The following is an 11,748-nucleotide window of genomic DNA, read 5'->3' on the forward strand; positions in this document are numbered from 1 at the left end:
TGAGAGTTTGTTATTGTTATTACTTTCTAAGTACAAAATCATGGTTCATGATGTAACACTGTGGCTGGTTAAAATCCTGACTTTCCCAAACTCAGTTGGACAGCTACTGTGACTTCACTGGAAATGCATATTTATTCATTTAGTGCCTTCAGCTATTAATTACTGCTAACAAGGTTGCTTTTGTTAACTCTCCAGTAAAGCAGAAGTACAAAGTGCTCCAGACCATGAGGTTCTGTTAAAACGTTGATGCTTTTTCCAGTCTGCTTTCCTAACTAACAACGTTCAGTGTTCCGAATTTCCTCTTCCAAATTTCTCATCCTTTTCAGGTATTTGAATTTGGTGGACAAGTGGACAAAAAAGGCTGCTAAAGGATCAGGATGTTGGCAGGATTTGTAGTTCACGTTGCAGAGTGAGTTTCCTCTCTGTGAAATGATGGTAATATTTACTTATCTTTAAAATTAAGGTTTTGTGGGTTTTGTTATCAATAGTCCCAAATCAGTGTGCTGTAAATAGCTTGATTCCAATACACTTTTACAAAGCATGTTTGTGATGGTGTCTACATCCTCATTGCTGTGGGGTTGAAGGTAACTGCAACAGGCACAGGGAACCTGTGCAGCCAGCCTTCGCTGGGAGAAGGGGATGACTACATCAGCGTGCCTTTAAAACTGTACTTAGCAATGCTGGAACTTCACATGAACACCATTATATATTGCCAGTCCTTTTCTGACTTCTTCATAGAAGGAAACCAGCTCTCCTCATACATAGTCAAAGTTCTGAATGAGTCACTCTCATAAAACGACTCCAATTCTGGGAATTTCTCCAGAATATTATACACACACTTTCCCATAGCTGCTGAATGACAATCCAAAGTAACCAATAAAACTGCCTCATGTTGCCCCATAGTTAGGCAAAGGGGCTATAAAATGGAAGGAACATTTTCTGGAGCACAGCTTTGTAAATACTATTCTGCAGAAGAAACTATGAACAGTTCTTTCCAAAATACATCCTCAAATTCAGGTGCAGAAATCCATTTTTAGTTACTCAAATATATAGTCAAACATTCAAAGGTAATGACCAACTTCTAACAGATCAATGTAGGGTGTTGAGCAGCTGTGAAAATCAAGACAAATATTAGGGATTAAAAGGTTTATCATGAGATTTTCAGAAGCTCTCCAGTGACTGCGAAGCAGAAATCCCACTGAAATTATTTTTTCCCCTCTCTTCTTCTTTATTACTTTGAAAATCTTTTTTTAGAGTGGGAGCTAAACTGGAAGATTCCACTTTGCAATTTTTTTCTCTACAATAATAAGAAAGCTGAGAAATGTAAATATAACAGTGTAGGAAGTGCATAGATGTAGTTCCAGTACTATTTGCAATGCAACATGCAACTTCCTCATCCCTGCAAAGTTCACTTCACATAAGCCTGCACAAATGCTGAGTGCTTTAGCGTGCAAAAAAGGTGTTGGGGGAAAGAAGGAAGTAAGTGAAGCATTGGCAAGCACTAAAAATTGTCACTGATGTTTTCAGTGTGATGAAGTTTGCATAGGGAATTATAACTTTACACTGTACACATTAACATAATGATCTTGAAGCACTACATGGTGTATCTGTGACTGCAGAGGATCTCACCATATGCTCACAGTTTTCTCAGTGGTTATAGCATCCAGCAATTAAAATTTCCGGCTTTCCTTCAAGTCTGGCTGAGTCTATTGGGGAAAGCTTAGTAAAATCTACTGGATCTGAGACTCAAAGGAGAATTACATATTCAGGGAATGGAAACATTCAGGGAAGGAAATGCAAATGCTAATGACCTGTTTGCTGAAGTGAAGGTCTGGCCATACGGCATGGTTTCTGGGGACAAGGGACAGCATATGTCATGACATGGGGAATGTTTGAATGCTGATGTTTCACTTCAGTGAGTGTAGGGTATCATTTACAGCATAGTAATAACTTTACTAGAGCAGGTTGCAAGCTGTGAGGGACTCAGATGCACATGCCTTCTGGCCAGCCCTGGGCCAGGCAGCAATGCTAGCTGGGTGGGGGGGCCCATTGCCTTGGTGTCCCTGTGTCTCACTTCAGTCCCTGGCCTTTCCTACTCCTCTCAGGGGCAGAACGCCCTCTCCTTTTATGCCCAGATGTGGATGGCTTCCCTCCCTGTGCCAGCTCGGCTCCTCTGTCCAGCTGTGCTGTGGCAAGTGGAGAGCAGAGATCCCAGACCATTAGCTCTCCCCTGGTTTTCACCGTTGTCTCCTTGAGAAAAGAAGTAGGCATTTCATGAATTTCCTCTCTAATTGATCACATGGAGAAATAGTGGACACTAAGTATCACTGGTCCCATCTGACCCCATCTGTGGTCAGAGCCATCCTTTTGTTTTCTGCTGTGCTTCCACTTGGTATCTTACCGATCACTGTCCTAGCTGAACCTCAGTTTGCAATAAATGTGTACTTCAGCATCTGGTGTCTGTTGAGTTTGATTTTTCTCTTTGGCTGCTCGATATCCAGATTTTTGTTTTCCTCCTTGTTTTTTTCTTTTTATCTTTTCCTCTTTTCCAAGCCAAGGTGATTTGGAGCAGGTTTACAGAACATTCTGGTTGTGAACACAAACACCTTGACACTGACGGCTCCCGTGGCTGTGCTGAGGCTGGGTTTGCAGTGTTTGCCTTGAAAAGTGAAACCAGAGGAGGTATGCCTGTTTTTAAGTTTTGTTACAAACTCCACCTCAGGCCAAGGTCACTGAAAGGTTGGGCAGCCTACATAACCTGTAAGCAATCCATGTTTATTGTTTTTCACCAGCATTGCTTCACTTTCATACAAGGCCTTGGCACAGGTTCATATGACTGAGATCAATTTCTGGCCTGGCTTTGGCATTTTCCTTGACTTTTAAGGCAACACTCCTTGCATATAACCCACCACAGAGTGAAAGCTAAGATAAAAATTGTGTCTTATGTACAAAACTCAGTGCCAGCCCCACAGCCTCGACATTCAGTATGTGCTATTAAACCATACAGATGGTAGACAGTAAGTACCAGCATATACCTAACACTCCTGTATGCATTTTAGTGGAAAGAAATCAGCTTCATGGGTAGAAAATACTGGCTGATGGTGTGCAGGGGACCTGCTGCTGGAACTGGGCAGGAGGGAGACACCCCTGGCCCCTCTGAGGGTCGGTGGGTGGCCAGCTCCTACAGGAGCACACGCACCCCTGCTGACTGCAAAGAGCTCTTTCTGGTGGAGCTTGTGTTGTTCAGTGAGGTGAACAGCAAACAAAAAGCTCCTTCTTGGCCTACGCTGCACCCACAGCAAGGGAAAACCTCCGTATTACCGTAGATGTGGTCACCTCGTAAATTACAAGAAGGCATAACTGCAGGGCAGTATGTTCTGCACCGTGCCTATGTGCAGAGACCTGAACACTAGTCAGGCCTTTTGTATTCCTTCTCTCTGGGATGCTGGCTCCCATTCATGTGATGCTGGCATTGCACAGATCTTGGCAAACTTCTCCATGAGTACCATGCTGATCGTTCAGGACAGCATAAGATGGGTGAACCCTCCCACTGCAGTTCACCTTCTCCTGCACGTGTGATGCCTGCAGACACTAAAAGCTGTCTTTCTCCTCTTCCCATGCACTGTGATTTCCACCTCCTCTTCCACACAGGTAACATCTCTCTTAAACAGTAGTGCTGAAATTGGAAAGAATAATGACCCTTTCTTTGTTCATTGAAACCGCTTTGGGTAATGTATTTCTTAATGAAACTTGCCTCATTTTAACTGTAACAACACCTGTTCAGCTCATGCTGGGCAGCCCAGCTAGCCAGACCAAGAAGCTGGGAGGATGACTGCAGCTTGTAGGGAGGACATGTGAGCAAGGCAAATAACAGCTCCATAAAATTAAACAATTAAGAGTCCCAAGTGAACCTGGCCAAAATAGGTGCTTTCAAAGGTAGCCTCACATTCCCAGAAGTCAGCTTTTGTGTATCATCTGGTCAATGTTTGCACTCTGACAATCTTTTTATTGGATAAAGGTCTGAGCTCAGGGAAGTAATAGCTCAAAAATGAAGTTAGGTGAGACTGTGGCCATGTAATTCAGCAGGTGATAGCAGTAGATGCAGCAGTTAAAACAACCACTCTGATCCAGAATGTATAAGCACAAGAATGTGGAGAACTGCAGTAATGATAAAATCCCTGCACACGGGCATTAGTGAGGCTCTTATGAGAGTATTGTGTCTGGTTCTGAGCACTTCAGAAAAAAGCTGAAGGAAAATCTGATGTCGGGAAGACATGTCTTAACAAGTGAGTTTAAAGCCCTGGATCTAGTTTACTTGTAAGTTTACTAGTTTACAAAAATGTGATAAAACAGTAATTCCGTGGTTGACCACAATTTTCTGCATGGGAAAGGATTTCAGATAATTCATTTTTGTAAACAGAAGAAGACAAGGTCTGCTCACTGGAAGCTGGGTTTAGAAAAATTTTCACATATAACTGGAATGATACAGACAGTTAATTTCAGGGGTGCAGTAGTTCCTCCTCCACTTCAAGTCTTCAAAAGACCAAATGTAATAAACTCAGGCATCACAAAAAAAACTGATACAGGGATGAGGGAATGGTATTCTTTGGACAGTGTTGTGTTGCAGGGCAGACCACTTCATCATGATGGTCTGTTCTGCCTTATAAAACCTCTGGTTACGTTCACAGCACACAGGAATGAACCACTGTGGTGATATGGTCGTGCTGACGCAGAGTCTGTTGAAGTTTACTTCCCATTACAGTAAATTAGGTGAATCAGAACTCTATGCTAATAATGCTATTTAGCATTCAGCTTTCATAACTCCAGCTTTATAGCATTTGAGGTGGTGCCTGAATCTCTTACCTTCACTGGACTGTGAACTGAGACTATTGCGGGGCTTGGAGGATTCAGTTTCCACATTACATTGAAAGCTCAGAATATCTGGGAGCAATTTTTTTGTTGGTACCCTTCATTCAGTTCTCCAGCTGGGATGAAATTCTCACTGCATCAGATTACCTTCTTTCTTACATTTTCTACATATTGCTGTGGTGAAATTCCCTGTATTTCTTTGATCTTTTTGCTTATATGCCTCGGCGTGAAGCAAAGGAGACCTGGAAAGGATTGTTAGCCCCATACCGCTACCCTTTAGATGTTACACTGATGCAGTAATCCCTCAAAAATAATTGCTGTGTAGGATATAATAATAATAATGTGTCAGTCCTCTGCTGTGCCATGTAGACCTGCTGGATGCCACACCTGAAGCTTTCTGTTGAGCAGACACCACGCTCTAGATTTCAGTCCTATATCACCTTTCTTTTTTCACATTACTGACATAGACCAATTTAATCCTGTAGAGAAAGAAAGATCAATCATACTCAGTTTGGTGTTTTAGTCTACTTTGATCAGCATGGATAAGGAGCCGTCTAAAAATTAAACAAAAAATTCAAAGTCAGTAAGAACCTTTCCCTTGGGGTGAAGGAGGTGGCCAGCAGGACTGTGTTATCTCAGTAGCCCAACTCTTTTATTTGGGTGGCTGAAGAGCATTCTTTGTGCTCTGTCCAGGCAGGAGCAGGGCAGAGCATGGCGTGTTTGCCTTGCGGTGGTGGTTGTGGCACCTCGCTTTGGGGAGCTGGTGGGGAAGAGCAGCCTGAGTGGCTACACGTGGCAGAAGAGGAACAGGGAGCGCAAGGAGCAGGGAAGAGTGGCAGGAATGGGAACAAGTCAGCCAACGGGGGCTTTGCAGCAGGAATGGAGACAGTGAAGGCAGGCAGCAGCAGGCCTTAGCAGAGATTAAAAGAAAGAGACTTTCTGAAGGACACCGAGGGTACCGTAGAGCCTTTTGCCAGTAGGCTGGGCTGAGAGCAAGCCTGCAGAATGGGTCCTCTGTTACACTGGGCAGTATCTGAAATCTGATGGAGTTTCTCCATTTCCAAATGTGAAAAACGTGAAACCATCTCTGGGTGGTTTTTAAATGCTCACTAGAACAACAAGACAACAACAAATCTGCATGCCAGCTCTGCCATCTGGGGTCCCATCACAACTTGCATGCGGCCTTCTGCAATTAGTGCCTCATCTGCATGTTTCTTTTTCTCTTTACTGATCAGGGGTAATGAATGGGGAGAAAACCTGTAAATATTTTTGCCTGTTAGAGAGATTTCCCCACCCCTACATTTATATTGAAAATAGAGGATAATCTTTCAGATTGATCACATGTATTTTCCTGTGATTTTCTGGCATGAAGTGTCTCAATTTAATGATATCTCAAACATTAGTCCTATTTAATTGATACAATGTAGTTGCAATTCATTTTGAACAGATAAACATCTCAGTGCACAAAATTTTTGTCAAACCAAATCACATGAATTATGTACCTTTTTGTTACCTTTGATAATGTCTGTTTAAAATATGGTTTTTTCAGTTGCAATTTCGTTTTCTTGTGTGTCTTGCTCAGCTCCTCTACTTCTAAGTAGGTTTCATACCAGGAAGAAGATTTTAAAATATATTTAAATGTAAATAAATGTAAAAAAATGTAAATAAATTATTACTCTCTTTTGTGACCTTTCTAAATCTAGTTTATCTAGTCCTCATCCGCTTAAGTGTTCTAAATGTTTTTTCAGAAACAATAAACTCTGTTATCCCTGTGGCTAGCAGTCACTATGGCTGTTGCTGGGGTTTTAATGCTGCTCATTAAGCCACTGGAAGACTGATACATGCTGAGATGTGCAAGGAGGAGGAAAGGGAACCTTTGCTGGTATTCACGGTTGCCTCCAGCAGCCTGATCCACCCAAGTCCACTCCACCTCCATCTCCAGCACAAACCTTGGTTTGGAAACACGCCAGCCTTCTAAAAGCCTGTCTCTGGAGGACCTGCCTCTCCCGGCAGACTGTCCCTCTCCCTGAGTGCAGGGGTGAGGACTCAGCCCACTCTGGGGTCCGTGTTCAAGGGCTGCAGCACAAAACTCACAGAAATGGCGTGAGGGGACAAACATGGGCAGGGCCAGCCCCATGACAGGGCACTTGGCACTGGAGCCACGGTCCTTCCCATCCCACCTTACTGCAGCTCCCGTGGGGCTGTGGGCACCCCAGCTTTGCCACACCACCAGTCGCTGACACTGGCTTTTTTCCCTGAAGCTTCAGCTTCCACTTTTGTCCACTTTCATAACTGCAGCAGCTGTTAGCAGAAGTACCGGCAGTACTTGCATGCCATGCCCTGCCCAGGCAGGTGGGGGTCCCATGCCTGCCCCAGTGGGAGGGAAGGGGAGAAGCACAGGGGTGCTGCCACCCTCATGCCAGCACCGCCTGCTGGGTGCACACCCCCTCCCCCCTGCTTACCTGACAGTGCTGGAGCTGTATTTGTAATAAACATTAGAAATGCGATTTCAGGTTCCTCGCGCTCCTTCGCATGTGCCACCAGCATCAGCTCCCTCAGTGTGTTTTCTGTCCACCTAATTCATTCTGACTCATTCCGTCCACCTGTTCGATTTTACAGGGACATGCCATCACACTGCCTCTGTTCGCACCTTCCCTTTGTTCTCTTTGCTGAGGTCTATGCTTGCTTTTCATCTGGGGTTTACCGAAGAGTCCAGGTCTGTGTCATGGGCCAGTCATACATTGGAATGGAGTCTCCTACACCCCCTTGGCTTTTATTTCTGGTATAGGGTTGGGATGCAAGAACACTATGGCTAAATATTTACCCAAAAGCAGCCGCAGCTGTCACAGACAGATTCCTAAAGAATGTATTCAGATGAAACCAAATTAGGTTTTAGTAATTCAAAATTTTTAAGTAAAGGAAGATTTAAAGCCAAATTCATTAAAAAGAAAGAAAATTAAAACATATGTAATTCAGAAGTTGCAGGAGTCAGACTGGAGCACTTTGCAGAATTAAAATACATTAGCAAAATGCTTAGTTGTCACCAAAATAGCAGAGTTTTGGCCCAGCATTGGTTTTGAAAAATGTCATTGAGCAAGTACGGTGGCCTTATGGCAGGCATTCTCTTGCCAGATCTCCTAAGTGAGTAATATGTCTTGTAGTAGTTTATATGTTTCTTTAAGACATAAAACAATACTGTGAAGACAATCTAAGCTTTAATTTCTTCAACTGTGCTTTAACTCAGGTTATTGTAGAGAATAGCTAAAAGTATGATCCTGAGCACCCTAAAGACTTAGAAACTAGCAAAGAAATAAAAGAAGCCCAGAATATGACTTAATATGACTGTTAATGTTACTACTGTTGCTGTATATGTTACTTATGGTGAGGTGGGGGTGGGGAATCACCTTTTTTAGTTTGTCTTGTAGTTTTGGAGCCTGAGCTCATACTATTTGAATGCCTGACAAAAGCAGACACCAGTCCCTCCTGCTTTACCCTTCACCCAGCAATGTTCTAACTTTTCTGTATTCTTCCCTCAGTATAACAGAGCTCCTTGAAATATGGTGCCAATTTATAAGTCCTGGGGGAGGAAGTTCAAAGTAGTAATTTTAAGTGTCAAAACCTCAAAGACAAAGACAGTTCAAAGAAACAGTCAAAAATTTCTGCTCTCTGTTACTTACTCATGGCTCCTTTCTTCAGGACAACACGGTGAAGAAGTATCTTCCACCCTGTGCTGCTCTCTTACTCTGCAGACCAATGTCATTTGGTTATGAGGAAAGCAAGTAACTCTATTTAATTTTTGCTTTTCACGCTTTCCATCACTCTTGCCAGAGTTGGTTTCTTAGCTGAATAACGGCAGTGTCTACTCTCACACCCTCTGTCCCTCTTTCCACCTAAGGCTTCAAGTTGTGTTGTCCATAGCAATGTTGCTTTAAGCAATACTGACTCCCACATGCTCCTGCTGTTGGGCCAGCCAGACACTTCTTAGAGCAGACCGAGGCTAACATGAAGTCCTTCAGCTGGGGAGCTGTCGAGAGATGTCTCCACCAGCAAGAAGATACGTGGAATCAAGTTTTCAAAGCAGGTCAGAGGAAGAAATGTCAGGAGGCAACAAAAAAAGGAGAATCTGAATCCTTTTTCTATGTAGAAGTTGTCCTCCTCACAGCTGAAGTTGGCTGGAAGATTCCTGCATCCTGGGATATCTGGTTAAGAAAATTAAAATCTAAGTATGAAGTCTGAGTATATATGCAATACATGTTGTAATGAGATTCTGGTTTACTACTTGCCTTAACTTTAACAAGCTCTTTGCTAACAGTAAAAAGTAATAATAACCATGGTAATCACATTTTTTTTAGTCTTAGGCACCAAACTGTAACTTACAAATATGGGTATTAACATCTCAATTTCAAGTGTTTATTAAGTTTCATAAATTCTGTTTCAGAGCTGCATGAATTCCTCGGTTTGTCTTTCTGGCAATAATCTGAAGAAAAATCCTATGGCAGATTTTTTAATAGGGTGTTTAGGGTATTTTTTCTTGAAGCTTTTATTTAATGAGATTCCAAAACATGTTAAAGTTATGCACAAATTAAATACTGCGTTGAAGGAGGATGAACCTAAAATACAAACCAATCTTGAATCAACACCCATAGCCCATACAAGGGAGGAGAAATTGTGCCATCCTGTCCTCCAGCTCACCATGTCTTTGAAGAGCAGTGCAGAGTGGGTCTGGGTCAGATCAGGGAAGGCAGAGAGACCGGTACCCTTGTTCTGTGATATGTTGAGATAATTTGTTAATAGCCCAAGGAACCCCTATGCTGTATGGATGGCCAAGAAACTCAGTAACTCCTGCCAAATCTGACCAACCTGAGAAAAGTGCTGTCCTGGTCCCCAGATGGGACATGGGTTTACATAAAGACACACCAAATGAGGTCCTCAAACTCAAAGATGCCTGTATCCTCCAGCCATCAGTGTCTACATAACCTGTCTCCAGTGCTGCACACTGGGATGTGTCTGGAGGACCAGCTTCTTTCGGCTCCCACTAACGCTCTGCATCTCCCTGAACTGGAATGTTTGGAAACTGTAGCTGGTAGAAGCATGGGATCTACCTTCAGGTTAGTAGCAGGTACTGGTAGCAGGCTTAAATGCAGCATATGTGCAGAAGCCTTTTGCATATTTTGGAGGCAAAACAGAATCAAAATGGACTTTTGTGTCCTCAGGAGAACAAAAAACAAGTGAACAAACAGTATAAGAAGCAAATAGGAATGCTAACTTGTAGATGACTTGCTAACCAAGTCATTTTCAACTGCTTTGATAATCTAAGAAGACAGTGGGTCATGTGGAGCAGTCAGCAGGGAGTGCTGAGGAGCTGGTACCCTGCAGGGTCAGCGCATAAGGCACTGGGAAAATTTCCCCAGTCATACAGGTTGTAACCTGGACTTCGTTGACTGACAAAAATGTAAGAGGGACTAGGGTGACTCAGAAGCTCCAAAGCAGCATGTTGGGACCCAAAGAGGGCTGGCAGACAAATGAAGCACAAATGCATTTTTGCTGGACCATCAAAACTCTTACTTGTTTAAACGGGGGGGTTTGGTTTGCTTGTTTGTGTGTGGTTTTGGTTTTGGTTTTTTTCTTTGTATGTGGTTGTTGTTGTTTGGTTTTGTTTTGTTTTTTGGAACTCTGAATTAAGAGGCAGAAGCAGTGTGAATTTATTGCAGATGAAAAGTAATCCAGTCTTCTTTCAGCCTCTCCTGGATGCTAACATTTCAGCTGCTCTAAGATTTAGACACTCACAAATTTGGTTTCCTGTCTCTAGAGCATTAGAGGAAGGCAACAAGGTGAGACGAATGGACTCAAGTACCTCATAGAAATCAAACAAATTCTGAAGCAGAGACCCAGAAGTAAAACAAAATGTACTTTTGCTACAGGGTTTTTCTCTACACTATTTTTTTTTTCTTTTCATTGTGGTCCCTCATTTCCCCACCCAGACAAAATGCAGCTATGACAACATGGAAATCCCCTGAGTGGCACAGCTCTGATAATAAGATTGTTCAGGTTCAACCAAAATATTATGTCTGAAAAGTTTTTCTTTTAGTTTGTTCCAGCTGAAACAGGAAAAAAGAAAAAAAGAAAAAAAAGATCAAAGTGATAGCCCACTCAATTATAAACAAGAAAATTTAAAGTGAGAAGGTGTCATTTCCGGAGAGTGATCATTCTGCACAGGAGAGTCCTCCTTTATCGACACCTCTGGCTGAAAACGACCCTGAGGGTTTCCAGAATAATATGACATTGAATATTATTAAGCCAGCTGCTGACATCCTTAAATGAATGTCTCCAAAGCAAGCCAGGGGTAGGCTTTAGGGATGTGAAGTTACTGGGACCCAGTCTCATTGATTCAAGTTTGGCATCGAGGAGCTTGGATCAAGCTTAGAAAACTCAGTAGGGAAAGATGTGGACTAACTACTCCTAAAGTCCCACCAGCAGACTCAGACCCCTGAAAGGGGTTATTTCTTGAAGGGTGCCATGTGAAGGGATCACTGAGCCAAATAAAGCTGTAAGTGAAGAAAATTTCTTGAGCAAGGGTCCGTCAGGCTATGGTGCTTCTGTCGTCAGTGGCTTCTTGGCCTTGGTGCCGTGTCCAGCTCCTGCTCTGCTTCGTATAGGTCGTTGCTGTAACCTGGCAGGTCCCTTTCCTGCTTGTGGGTGGTAGGTATTGTAGATGTCTGCCAAGCAGACATCTACCCCATGCCTCACTTTGAGCTTCTTTTGAATTGAGAAAAATAAATGTGTTTTAGGGGTTTAGTTTTCATCTTTTGACTGTCTGTGTTAGGATGAGATGAACCATGCTTTCCACTGGCAGGATGGGAACAAAGCATGAAAAGCTCT

The sequence above is a fragment of the Falco cherrug genome, chromosome Z (genome assembly GCF_023634085.1).
Source record: "Falco cherrug isolate bFalChe1 chromosome Z, bFalChe1.pri, whole genome shotgun sequence".
Taxonomy (NCBI): domain Eukaryota; kingdom Metazoa; phylum Chordata; class Aves; order Falconiformes; family Falconidae; genus Falco; species Falco cherrug.